The 14,761-nt window shown below is 43.8% G+C and overlaps 1 protein-coding gene across 1 annotated transcript in view; it reads right to left on the reverse strand.

The window, feature by feature from the left end:
* Positions 1–11,879, reverse strand: part of Sptssb (serine palmitoyltransferase small subunit B) — a 33,766-nt gene extending 21,887 nt beyond the window's left edge. Inside the window, exon 1 of the mRNA XM_052729875.1 lies at positions 8,661–11,879. The gene's annotated coding sequence lies outside the window, so the exon portion shown is untranslated. The remainder of the gene's footprint in view (positions 1–8,660) is intronic.
* Positions 11,880–14,761: the final 2,882 nt, after the last annotated feature.

Consider the following 14,761-nt stretch of genomic DNA (forward strand, 5'->3'; position numbering starts at 1 on the left):
TGGGGGTGTTTTCTTGATTGGTGATTAATGTGGGAGAGGCCACCTCGATGCTGGCTGTGCTTTCCCTGGGCAGATGATATAAGAAAGCAGGCTGAGCAAGCCGTGAGGAGCAGCCAGTAATAACCAGCACCCCTCCCCCTCCGTGGCCTCTGTCTGAGTTCTTGCCTCTAGGTTCCCGCCTTGGCTTCCTTCACTGGACTGTGACCCAGGATATGTAAGCCCAACAAACCCTTTCCTCCCCCACTTGCTTTTGGTCATGGCATTTTATCACAAAAAGAGAGACTTTAGCTAAGGCACACGATGTACTTAATTTTGAATCCTGAGTTTTTCAATTCATATTACCCAAAGGATTTTTTTCATTTGTTACTACATAGATTTGAAAATTACTTCTTTACTAATTACAATGAACTAAATTTTATGTTAACACAAATATGTTCAAGTCATATCACAAATATTTATTGAGTGATTTGCATGAACCTAGCACTGGTTTGGGTGCTATGCACTCTATAGGAAGGTGGCAGAGGGTACATACATGATTTGTGAAAGAAATCTGTAATATTTAATTTGGGCATTAACTTCTTTTGTGGTGCCAGGGCTTGAACCTAGGGCTCTGTGTGTGCCATTCTACCTCTGAGCTACTCTTTCCATTATTGTGTTATTATTGCTCCTAGTGTCAGGTACTTCAGTTGCTCATTAGGTTGTTGATAATCGGCCAAGGCAGGGACTATATATAAATATAGGGAAATATATATATATATATATATATATATATATATATATATATAATGTCTGGATAAATGTTGTGTCAGGTTTAAATCTATTACACATAAAAAGCTTTAAAAAATTTCACTCTCCAAAGAAGTATGTAGCAGTCATGTCTTCATGACAACAGAAAATTGAGACAAACAAGGTTCTGTTGAATAGAATAGCTTCCTTCCTTTTAATGTGGCCTGGACGTGTGTGCCAGGCACAATCGTGCATGTTATCATGCTTACATTATTTTTCATTCATTGTGTTTGTGTGACAGCTCACAGGTGGAGGTCAGGAGACAATGTGCCGGAATCAGTTCACTTCATCCCCCACATCCAAGGCCCAGGGATTGTGTTCAGGTCATCAGTCTTGGTGGCAAGTGCCTTTACTTGCTGAACTATCTTGCTGGCCCATGCATGCTTTCTGCCACAGGGGATGCCTGTCAATTCTGAGATCCCAGGGCCACGGAGGCTCTAGTTCAGTAATTAAGACATTTCTTTGTAAGGTTTAGGATTCTCTGTGGTTTCTCCAGTTGGAGGAAAGCCCAAGGGTATTCTATTCCTTGTAGTTATTAAAGTCTTATTAAAGGTAATTACTGAAGTTTCTAGATTTTCATTGATTGGTCCAGTTGGTTCTCTCTTCAGTTCATTTAGAATGGTACAGATAGCTTGTGGCACTGTGATGATTTTGACTACTGGTCTGACATACTCCCAAAAGATAATTAGATTTGCAAAAGATGCCAAAAAGACAATTTAATGCCCTAAGGTATAGGTAAGGCTCAATTTCAAGTAGGATTTGTTTCATGAGTTTCCTTCATTTTTACGTCACTGACACTGGACATGATGTTCTTCAAGGCACACTGAGTATGGATCAGGACTGGTGCTCTACTGATCTGTGAGGCGGACAGCAACAGAGGGGTTACAGTCCCGGAAAAACTGCTCTGTGTATGTCCTCTGGAGCCTTCTCCTTTTCTTTTTCTGGTCATTTTCATTTTCTTGTTCCATATGCTACTTACATTTCTTTCCAAATTTCCTTTTTAATCTTTTCTCTGACCTTGACATCAGCACGATAGCTCCAGCTCGGCATTACTGACAGCGTTTGATCTTATAATGGAGCTGAAAGAGCAGGGCTGTAATACTGGAATAGCAAACTGTCAGCCTGAAAGCTGTTCTATTTTGATAATAGCAGTAGATATTTATTGAGCGATTTATAGCCCAGAATTTTGCTAAGTACTATATAGGTAGGACCTTATAGGTTTCATTTAACAATGCCGTAAGGGTAGTAGTATTTCTGCACTCACTTTATAAATATGGAAATGGCGATATTAGAAAATTTAAAAATTGACCCAAAGTTTTATAAAACAAACAAACAAACAAACAATCAACTCCCCCCAAAACAGAGACAAAATTGCAGAGCACATATTCTGAACTACTCTGACACAATGACTTGCTATGCAAAGAACTTTGACCAGAGCCTAGCAAATCATCCATTTGTTGGCCCATCCATCCATCCATCCATCCATCCATCCATCCATCCTAGCTATTTCAATCAACAAGGTAGCAAGGACATAAGAAGGTATAAAGTACATTAAGACTGACATGGTTACTGTCTCCAGACCACTTTCATGAGAGGAGGGACAAGCAGCCAAGTAGCTCCCCACAGTGTGGTAAATGTTCTGACAGGGAAGTGGTGGGTAAACCGGAGCATAGAATGGGGTGAAGAAAGGCTCACAGGGCCAAGTTGGTAGGGCAGCACATTCTTGAAAGTCTGATCCTGTGTTCTTCATCTATTTTGTAGCAAGTGATGTATTGGATTGGGGATATAGTTCAGTTGGCAGGGTGCTTGCTTAGCATGAATGAAGTCCTGTTCAGCTCCTAGTACCACACACACACACACACACACACACACACACACACACACACACACACACACAGAAGTCTAGAAAACAAGAGATTTGAAAAAGGTCTTCTTAGTCTTTTCCTCCATAGTTGGCATACAGTAGCTATTTAATTAAAACATGTTAAATAAATGAATGAGAATTCTAATGTCCCATTATAATAGATTTTCTATAAAAAAAACTGCTTCTAGTTCTACTTAACATTCTTACACACTTTTCATTTGAGATTGAAATAAATGTCCCCCTTGACTTACAAAATCCTATCCCTGCTCCTCTTAAGCCAGACCTAAAAATGCTCTATTTCAGAAACATTGCTACACCTACTGTATATTCTTAGAACAAGGCTTCCTGGGGTACTTTTGAAATCAGGTAGCTGTGTAGAAATTCTGGAACAGTGGGGTGGTGGCTTTTCCCTCTTGCTCTCCACAGCTGACCTGTGGGATTCCATGTCCTACTCACTTTCTGTAGTTCTTCCATTTCCTCTCCAGGATGGCTCTCAACGTTTCCTTCTCCTCAAACTCTCTTCTGCTCTCCAAAATGTGCTACCTCTGGGGAACACAATCTGCACTACTTATACGCAACCCCTGAGAACACTACGAGCATCCTTAGCACTTGGCAGTCTTAGCAGGAGTGTTATGAGTTCACGACTAGCCTGAGCTATATAAAAATATGTGCTGCCTTCTCTTTCTCCCACACCCTTCCACCGAAAGGAAAAGAAAAGTCATGATCAACTTCTCCTGCATGTGCTTAATTTATAGACAAATGATTAGACATTAAAATCATTCCTTATCACAGCTGGGGAGATTGCTCAGTTTGTAAAAGAGCAATCCTGAGAACCTGAGTTAGACCCCCAGAATCCTTATCAAAAGAACCAAAAAAGGCATGATGGTGCCTGCTTGTCATCCCAGTGCTGGAAGAATGGAAACGTAGATTCCCTGGTGTTTGCTGGCTAGCAATCCTCGCACTGGTCAGCCAGCGTAAACTACTTGACAAGTTCCAAGTAAGTGAAAGATGCTGGGGGGAAAAATAAAAAGACGGACTCCAGCTGAGGGATGACATCCAAAGTTGTCTCCTGACCTGTGTGTGTGTGTGTGTGTGTGGGTGGGTGGGGGCTGTACACGTAGACATGTAGAGATGTACAGACATATCTTCTGTCTTCAATGGGAGTTTTCTAATTGGACAAAATATGACACTAAACACGGTAGTTAACAACTGGATGGAATCTATTTCCATTAGCTTGGCACACTCTGAAACACATGCACATGCAAGGACAAGCCTGTGTAGGTGAGAAGGAAAGTTGCTGAGGTTTTCTGAAGCAGGAAGCCTTTAATCCATATGACTTCGGGTACAGTTTGATTACATGTGCTCATAACTGTCCTCACAACACATTCTGCTGCTTTCTACCCTACAGGATTCCAAGACACACTGACTTGATACTTGTTCTGGACAAAGAATTGCAATCCCATTCCATGATTCTTATTACAGGCTCAGGAAGCTGTGGGAACTCAAAACACAAGAGACAAATAGAGGCATGAATTAATTATTTAGGAGCCTCTGCACTGGGGTTTGTCATAATTACAGTCGATGCTTTCCAGCAAGGACATATCAGCGTGCTTTGGGGACGACACTGGCTGCTCCTCCAGCTCTTCCAGGACTCTGGTTTTCAGGGCCAATCTAGGGTAAATGAAAAGTGGTTTCCTCTGAGTAGAAATTCGCATTGTACAGAGGGTAAGGTACCTTCCTCTCTAACCCAGTGTGGGACATAGCAAATTTAACAATCATCCTCAAGGGCTGTTAAAGACTAGATTTACCTAAAAGCAAGAAGAATAACTAGCCTCAACAGGTCCGGGGTTAATACGATGGATGGGTGAGTCCAAACAGATGCTACATTACAAGTAAATCCCCAGTGACAAGAAGTTAATGGCATCTGATTTATTTCGGAAGAGAAGACAAGCTAGGGCAGGTATGCAAACTTATGCAAACCATACAGCTGTGTAATTCCTGCGCCGCCCTTAATTATTTCATATATTTCTAAATGGTCATCGGGCAAAAAAGGTTCATACCAGTTCTAAATGCATTTGTTCCTTCAATTCTTCACATATTTTTTTTTTTTTCTGGTCCTGGAGACTGAACCAGAGTTGTGTAAACACTGGGCAAAAGCGCTAAGATTGAGCCACACCTTTAGTCCTTTTTATCTTTTTTTTAAAGATTTATTTATTTTTATCTGATGCGTATAAGTGTTTCACCTGCATGTATGTATGCATGTGCATCCCATGCATGTCTGGTGCCTACAGAGGCCAAAAGAGAGCATCTGACTCCTTGGAAATGGAGTCACAGACAGTTATGATCCCCTGAACAGGTGCTGGGACCCAAACCTGGGTCCTCTGGAAGAGCCACCAGGCCTCTTGAGAGCTGAGTCATCTTTTTCAGCCTCTGTCCTTTATAACTTTTCCCCCCTTGAGCCAGGGTTTCTCTGGATATCCCTGACTGTCCTGGAATCATAGCTCCACCTGCCTCTGTCTCCCAAGTGCTGGGATCAAAAGTGTGTGCTACCACCACCCAGCTTGCCCTTTGTGTTTGGAGATAGAGTCTTGCTAAATTTTTTTTTTTTTTTTGGCCAATCTCAAACTTGCAATTTGAGTTTTCAACACCATCCCATGTTCTGGGGTTATAAGTAATTGCCACCACACCTGCCTGTATTGGATGGGTTTTTAATAATATGCCTTACTGAGATGTAATTCATTTATCACACAATTAACCTAGTTTAAGTATACAGTCCAATATCTATCGCCAGAAACCATTCCCATGGTCTAAAATTTGTCATCTCCCAATGACACCCTGTACCCTTTAGCAGTCATTTCCCATTTCTCCCCAACTTATCTTCCACACCGGCCCTCAGCAACAACTGATCTGATTTCTGTATCTATAGAGTCTCTGGTTTGTGATATGTTATGTAAAGGGAACATCACAATGTGTGCTCTTCTTTAACTTAGCGTATGGAATTTGTTCAAGGTTTCACTGTGCTGAAGCATGCTGAATAATACCCACTGTTCTGTTCCATACATTTTACTTACCTACTAGCCTCTCAATGGATGCTAGAGTTGTTTCCAGGTTTTTTTGTTTTTGCCTGTTATGTATACTACTGGGATGAGGATTTGGGTGCTGGTTCTTTAGTGGATGTAAACTTTCAGTTATCCACAATATATGTCTAAGAGTGGAATTGTATTATTTGGTAACTTTAGGTGTAACTTTTTGAGGAATTAACAGTTTTCCACTACATCATTTTACATCCCATTGGCAATACATGACAGTTCTAACTCTTCTTCCTCCTCCTCCTCCTCCTCCTCCTCCTCCTCCTCCTCCTCCTCCTCCCCCTCCTCCCCTTCCTTCTCATGCTCCTTGTGGTGCTAGGAATCAAACCCAGGATCTCATGCAAACCACACAAGTACCTTACCACTGAGTTGTGTTCCCAGCCCCAACTATTCTACATTGTCTCCTCCATCCCCAAATTCTTTGTTTTAACATGGACTGGGCTGATTTGTCAACATGGATCATTTCATTTATAACTATTGTGGTTGGTGTGAAGTGATATCTCATTATGGTTTTGATGTTTGTTTTCCAACAAGTAAATATAAGCACCTTCCTTATGCACATCTGTTTTGGAAAAACGTCTATTCAAACCTTTGCCCACTTTAAAATGGGCTATTTGTCTTTTTGTTATTGAATTCTTCATCTTTGGCCCAGTGTGTGTGTGTGTGTGTGTGTGTGTGTGTGTGTGTGTGTGTGTGTGTGTGTGTTGGTTATAGGAAGAAAGACTGACTTCTCAGTTGGTCCTCCCTGAAATAAAGCTTCCATAACGCAAAGTTGAGAGAGATGAGAAGGGTGGTGGCCTGTTTCTACTTCGAACAGACTGAACCTGTGGGCTGGATTCTAGGTTGAGAGGGAACTCTGTGTTTTACCCAGAGCATAGCACCATCCAGCCAGAGTGGATCACCACCGTACCTAGCTGGAGGAGGCTGGGGAGGTGAACTGTGCTCATATACCTTGTCATTCTTACTGCAGTGTTACAGGTTATTTTGCATAAACACTTCTTCATTTGCTGTGTTCCCTCAAGATAATATCCAGAGATAATTTTCACCGGCTATTGTTTTGTAAGTGGTGTGTTCACAGGCGTAATTCTAGAAGTTGAGTCTTATCTGGATGATTTGCTCATGCCTGTGTGGTATATGTGCACATGGATGGGTGTGTGTCCATACTTGTGCATGTGTGTGGAAGTCAGAAGACAATGTTTAGTGCCTCCTTCTATGGCTCCACATTTTTGAGACAGGGTCTCTCATTGAACCAGGAGCTTGCCCATTGGCTGGAATGGCTGGATGGAAAAGACTCCAGGATTTCCCTGTCGCTGCCTCCCAGCTCTGGGATTACAGGCACATTCTGCTGTGCCTTTTTACATAGGTGCCAAAGATCTGAACTTGGGTCCTCATGCTCGAATGTACTAAACTCTTTCAGCCATCTTTTCAGCCCCAACCCCTATTTGGATAATTTGAAATGAAGACTCTGTAGATTTGGCAGCAAAATTACACTGACTTTGTTGGGTAAAATTGGCCATAACTTATAAAGGATAATTTTTATTTTACAATTAGCAAACATAAACAGTAGGTTAAGAAAACCAATGGGAGTTGAAGACTGGTTGAATTTCTACTTGATACACAGTAAAATTCTAAATGTCTGTGCATTTGCCTTAACTAACCATTTTTAATTTATTGCAGTTAAATTGCTTAGAGAGATTTGAAAAATGAGGTTGCATATCTCATACAAAAGTTTGTTAGTCTAAGTGATCCATATACAAAGTCATCATAGCTATTAAAAAATCACGAAAATGGCTGGGTGGCGGCGGCGGCGGCGGCGGCGGCGGCGGCGGCGGCGGCGGCGGCGCACACCTTTAATCCCAGCACTCCGAAGACAGAGGCAGGCTGATTTCTATGAGGCCTGCCTGGTCTACAGAGAGAGTTCCAGGACAGTCAAAGCTACACAGAGAAACTCTGTCTTGAAAAACCCAAAATTTTTTTTTTAAATCATGAAAATGACAGCTACATTAAGAAAGAAGCGCAGGAATGAACCAGATGTGAAAATCAAGTGGTTAAGCTTTTACCGGTTTTCTGCACACATCATTTTAAAAGTTCTTTAGCAAAAATGACTGTGTATTTCTTAATATCTTTTGATTCAAAATAACTACTGCTGCTATAAAATCCTTTGCAAAGCAAACATCCCAATTTCCCTGATACATTTATTTGGACTTTAGGAGCTAATATTAAGATTTAACGATTCCTCAGCTTCTGTATTGGAGCACGGGCTGGGGTAATCTGTAGACTGACAACCAGTTGAATGTCTTTCCAACTGAAACAAGTCTGGACTGACACATATCTAAAACCCTCTCCACCTGTTCTCCCCTGCTCCCCATGGATGCTATGGCACACGTTACTCCAGGGGTTGAAGATTTTGATTGCTTGTGACAATCATGTAAGCATCCCTGAGAAAATACACTGTGCTTAATAATCAAGAGAAAATACTAAAACACATTCTTTGCTAGATATGCCTGATCTGCTGGCAGCTGACTGGTGTGCCCTTGCCTGAAGTAACTTATTGGCAAAAAAAGTGGAAGAGCAGAGAACTAGACAAATATTACCACTAAGGAAGCCAAACACATCCTAAGACATTTCCCTGGATATTAATAAACCACACAAAGATGAATAATGAAAACAATGTAAAATACTTTTCTTCTGGCTGGAAAAGTTCCAATAATAAAGTTTGGCTTCTGTAGAGTGAAACGTCTTAGTTTTTCCAACATAGTAAATGCCAAGAGGACCCACTCAGTTCTTTCGGTAGTAATGTGGTTAAATAATAAGCAGAGAAATTGCATTAAAGCTCAGTTCTATTTCCCCCCCGCGAAGACAGAAATTCTGTTATGAAAGCTGCTTTGGATTGGACGTTAAGTATTTTGGAAGATGCTTACCTCCTGCCTTTGGGTAAGGTTGGATGCTCTGGCTTCTTCCCAGCTGCTGTTAGCTTGCCACTGCTCCGGGAGCAGGGGAGGCTCCCAGAGTTAGGTGTTCGGGCCCCGCCCTCTGCACTACTGCTAAAACTCCAGTTCTGCCAAACTGATTCCGGTGATTAATAATTGACAAAAGGAAAACACTCTTACGCAAACTTGTGTCCAACCGCAGGGCTTGCAGCGACTCCTTCCAGAAGAGAATGCGGGGTTGCACCATTCCCCTCCCCCTTCGCTCTAAGGTCCCAACTTCCTATGCGCTGACACTCAGTCCTGGGGGATTGGGCTGTCCTCCGAGGAATGCAGCCCAGTGACTTCTACATTTTTAAATTTCGCTTTTCTGTATCACCTTCGCACTTCTCCGGAGATTAGCCTCTCAGGAGGGGGCGCTTTCCCCCCCGCGTTGCTGGGGGGAGCCGGGGCTCGGAGAGCTACAGAGGAGACCGAGGTGGCGCTGTCACCTCCGATTGCTGCAGTAAAACCCGGAGCTTAGGCAGAGATGGGGGGAGGGGGACAGAGGTGTCTCCCTCCCTCCCCCTCGTTTCGGCGGGGAGTTTCGACTCTACCAAAGGGGCACGTCTTTTGGTAGTGGTGCTGATGAGAGGGTGGGGATGGGGAGGAGAAGGAGGGTGGGAGGAGAGGGGGAGAAGGAGGAGGAGAAGGCAGCGGCGATGGCAGAAAAAAAAAACAGTAGGTGCAAAGGTGAGCACTCTGGGGCTTTAACCAATGCTCAGAGGATGCCTGTCAACATTCATCCATCTGCAGACTCGGATGAATGGCAAAGGGGCCCGGGTGTATGCGGAGCAAGGCTGCAGTCTGAAACTCAGCGTCCGGCTGCGAAGTGAGCCCCGGGGTCGCGCCCCGGCAGCGGTCCGCCCACCGTTTGTCAGAGAGCAAAGGAATTAAACGAACCACTTTAGCACCGGCAGCTAATTCTGAAGCCTTGGAATCAGTAAAACAATCCCTCCTCCTCCCCCAATACGGTCACCTTCCCCCAGGTGACTGGAAGGTTATGGTTGAAAAACTGCTCCCACCCTTCCCCGGGGGCGAAAGAGGTAGGAGGACCGTGCCTGGGGAACTTGTGTGGGTTCACTCACAAGTGCAGGGGATTATTCATTTGCAGACGACTGCGGCCGGAGGGCAAATTGGGAAAAGGGGCCGGCAGGCGACGGGGTGCCGCAGAGACGCACAGAGCGGCTCCGGGGCAGACGTGCCCTTCGCGCAGCATCTCCACTGGAAACCCGCAGTAAGACCGTGATCGATCTCTTTCTTCTCCATCCTAGGCAATTCTTGCATCTGACTCCGTGACTGCTCGCTAAGGGCTCAGAGGGCCTGGATATCCTCATCCTACATATCCGACCGAGATTTTTTTTTTCTGTCCAAGATCCAGGGGCGTCCGGGGACGGAAGCCTCTCGATTAAAGAATGTTTGGGCTGCATCTGCCATTCAGCTTCCACTCCAGGAGGGGGAGGCATCCTAGGCTCCACTGGGCTGATGGTGCTGAAGCGCAAATTAGAGCTCCTGGCAGCTTTCTGCTCTTTCTCACAACACACTTTCAGCAGGATGGGAACGCCAAAGCTGCGCAGAGGGAGCCCTGCGCTATTGCGCGGCGGTGTCTCCAATGCAGGAAGCAGGGTGTCCCCCAAAGCTGAAGGTGGTTGGGGCCTGGGAAAGGAGCCAGTAAAACACATGCCCGTGCTTGCTGTTTCTTACAGCTATCATTCCTTTCAGCTCTTGTGAATAGTACTTTTATTTCTTAATCACTTTATGTTGGCCACATTTCTTATCTCTTGGCCTCTCCTGACACACCTCGCAGTGTTTGCAGGGCAGACATAACTTACGGCTATAGAGGGGGGAAAGAGAAGTTTCGAGAAATGACTATTTGCAGGATGACCAATGTTCTTACGGTTTCTGGATCTCAATATATTTCCTAGTCCTCCAGCTTATGCTGGAGAGGATGTGGAGCTAGGGGTACTCTCCTCCACTGCTGGTGGGAATGCAAGCTTGTACAACCACTTTGGAAATCAATATGGTGCTTTCTTAGAAAATTGGGAATCAATCTCCCCTAAGACCCAGCTATACCACTCTTGGGCATATACCCAAGGAATGCTCAATCATACCACAAGAGCACGTGTTCAGCTATGTTCACAGCAGCATTGTTTGTAATAGCCAGAACCTGGAAACAACCTAGATGCCCTTCAACTGAAGAATGGATAAATAAAATGTGGTACATATACACAATGGAATACTACTCAGCAGAGAAAAACAATGACATCATGAGGTTTGCAGGCAAATGGATGGATCTAGAAAAAAATCATCCTGAGTGAGTTAACCCAGACTCAGAAAGACAAACATGGTATGCACTCACTCATAGGAGGATACTAGATGTAAAACAAAGATGACTAGACTGCTACTCACAACTTCACGGAGGCTACCTAGAAAATAGGACCCTAAGAAAGACACAGGGTTCGTCCAATAACAGAGAAATGGATGAGATTTACATGAGCAACCTGGACGTGAGTGGGGGTAATGAAGGGCGAGGGTCAAGGGAAAGAGAGCTTAGGGGAGCAGGAGATCCCAGCTGGATCAACAACAGAGAGGGAGAACAAGGAATAGGAGACCATGGTAAATGAAGACCACATGAGAATAGGAAGAAGCAAAGTGTTAGAGAGGCCCACAGAAATCCACAAAGATACCCACACAACAGACTGCTGGCAATGGTCGAGAGACAGCCCGAACTGACCTACTCTGGTGATCCGGATGGCCAAACACCCTAATTGTCATGCTAGAAATCTCACCCAATGACTGAAGGAGCCGGATGCAGAGATCCATGGCCAGGCCCCAGGTGGAGCTCCAGAAGTCCAATTGGTGAGAAAGAGGAGGTATTGTATGAGCGAGAACTGATGAGACCAAGATTGGAAAAAGCACAGGGACAAATATCCAAATTAGTGGAAACTCATGAACTATGAACCAGTAGCTGAGGAGCCCCCAACTGGATCAGGCCCTCTGGACAAGTGAGACAGTTGATTGGCTTGATCTGTTTGGGAGGCATCCAGGCAGTGGGACCGGGACCTGTCCTTAGTGCATGAGCTGGCTGTTTGGAACCTGGGGCCTATGCAGGGACACTTCACTCAGCTTGGGTGAAGGGAGGAGGGGACTGGACCTGCCTGGACTGAATCTACCAGGTTGAGCTGAACCCCCAGGGGAGTCTTTGCCCTGGAGGAGTTGGGAATGGAGGGTGGGCTGGAGGGAAGGTGGGGGGGCGGAAGTGGGGAGGACAGGGGAATCCGTGGCTGATATGTAAAATTAAATTAAATTATAAAATTTAAAAAAAGAAAAAAATGTATTTCCTAGTCCTCTCACTAGACCAGCAATTCTCATTCTGTGGGTCGCGACCCCCTTTGGTTGAATGGCCCTTTCAGGGGGTCACCGAAGACCATCGGAAAACACAGACACACTCGCATTAAAATTCATAACAGCAGCAAAATTACAGTTATGAAGTAACAACCGTAATAATTTTATGGTTGGGGCTCACGACAACATGAGGAACTCTGATAAGGAGTCATAGCATTAGGAAGGTTGAGAACCACTGCCCTAGACTGCGACACCACCTCCACGTCACGGTGCATCTGTGGAACAGGAGACATAGATCTTCCTGCCAAAAGCTCGTGAAATGGGTACCATTTGCTACTAGATTACATAGACGTTGGAGGAAACTGCTGGCAAATGTGTCCAGACCACTAAACACACTGTTTTACAAAAGGTACAGAGGCACAACTTCATGTATATCTGGACACCTCCCAAGAAGAGGAAATGTTGTCTATGTGTGCCACATGAACATAGATAGCACTGAGTCACCAGACAAAGATCATCACAACTTGAAAGACAGAAATAATTGAAACTGCATCACTCTTCAAAATACAATAAGGATAAAATTAGCAAAATAAAATTCCCCTAATGGGTACACAGTTGGAAATCTGGATTAAACTGTCTGGAGTGGTGGTACAAACCTCTAATTCCAGCACTGGGAGGTAGAAGCAGGGCAGTTAGGAGTTCAAGTTCCTCTTTAGTACACAACAAGATCTAGGCCAGCCTGGCCTAAATGAGACACAGTTTCAAAAAAACCCCTAATCAAACAAATAATAATAATAAAGCAGTAGACCTAGATCAAACACAAATGGAGAAATTACAAGCTCTAAGTTTATTGTTTTAGCCATTCAAATTGAAAAGGCACAATGTGGGAATATTTGATACATACGTGCAGTTTGTAAAGATCAAATCAGGACAGTTAACATTTCCACCTCTGGAACTTAAAATAAAAATCTTTTATTAATATGCAATAACCATAAATATTTATGGGGCACAGTGTGATCAGAAATAGTAAGTCTTAGGACTGGAGAGATGATTCAGTCTGTAAAGTACTTGCTATGGAGACAGGAGGACCTGAGTTCATATCTCCATCGCCCACGTAAAAAAAGAAGTTGGACCTTGCAGTACACCTGTAACCCTGGGAGACAGATGCTGGAGGGTGGGGGACAGGGCACTTGCTAGCCAGCTAGTTAAGTCGAATTGATGAGTTCCAGGTCCTGTGAGGGACTCTGTCTCAAAAAAGGATGTGGAAATCAGTAGAAGAAAACACTAGAACTCAGACTCTGACTCCCCATGCATGTATGTGTACACATGTACCCACACACATACACACTAAACACACACACGTGTGTGTGTGTGTGTGTGTGTGTGTGTGTGTGTGTGTGTGACATTAGTAAGTAAAGACAACACATAACCTCAGTGGAGGCCATTAAACAACCCACCTTCAGCTGGTATTTTACTGCCCATGAAAAACTTTGATCCTGGTGAAAAGCTTTGATCCTGGTGAAAAGCTTTGATCCTGGTGAAAAGCTTTGATCCTGGTGCTAGTTCCTGGAACTTGTGAGTTCACCAATGGCTCACACCATAGCTTATGCATCAGAACGGGAAATGTGAGGAACCAGAAAAAACTGTCTAGAACACAACAGTTTAAAACTATACACCTTCTCATGCTATTCTGCTCCTCGCCCCCCATGGAACTGGTATTATAAAATATAATTATAAATTAAAATTATAAAAATAAAATATTTACTAATAAGAATATAAAGAAATTAGTTATATCAACTGAACCTTAATTTTTTTTTTTTGACAGACTCTCCCTCTGTAGCTCTGGCTGGCCTGAAGCTCTCTGTGTAGACTAGGCTGGCCTTGAACTCACAGAGATCTGCCTGTCTGCCTCTGCATCCTGAGTGCTGGGGTTAAAGGTGTGTACCACTACACCCGGGCTTTGGTTTTTTTTTAAATTATGTTTATTTACTTACATGGGAGGGAGTTGGGACTGTACATATGGGCACACTGTACATGTATATGGAGATGGTTATCAGGCTTGGCATCAAGGACTTTACACACTTGGCCATCTCTTGCTGGACTATAACTGACCATTTTGTGACAGCCTTTTCATCATCTTATAAAGTAGCTGTCACATAATAACTAGAGAATATGCACCACTGGAATGGAGAACCTTAAAAATTATTTTAAAAAAAATCACTGGGATGATACTCCTCAGGCAAGCCGTAAGATTGGAAGCCAGATGTCGATCACTTTTTAAAGCTCTGGTTTATGTTGTTTGGAATGCCATTGGAGTTAAGGTTCCAGGAAGGAAGGAGGCGGGCTATGTGAGAGGTCATTTGAAACGACTCCATTCCCGGTGTTGATTTCTGCCCTGTTTTCATGTATGTTTCTGTGCTAAAATACTCAACCCAAAGTGACTGGGTGGGTGGATGGGTGAGATTTATTTGTCTTACAATTCCAGGTGACAATTCATTGTTGAGGGGAAGTAGAGGCAGGAACTTCAGCAGCCATCAACATCTACAGTCAAGAATAGAGAGAAATGAGCACTCAGAAGCTGCTTCTCTTGATTCCTCATATCCTACATTGTTAAATAGGCCCTGCTTAGGGGATGGTGTTGCTCATAATGAATGGGCTAGATTCCCTGCATTAATTATCAAGACCATTCTCCATGAACATGCCTACAGGTT

The sequence above is a fragment of the Peromyscus californicus genome, unplaced genomic scaffold, assembly GCF_007827085.1.
Source record: "Peromyscus californicus insignis strain IS unplaced genomic scaffold, ASM782708v3 Scaffold_9__1_contigs__length_137607984, whole genome shotgun sequence".
Classification (NCBI taxonomy): Eukaryota; Metazoa; Chordata; class Mammalia; order Rodentia; family Cricetidae; genus Peromyscus; species Peromyscus californicus.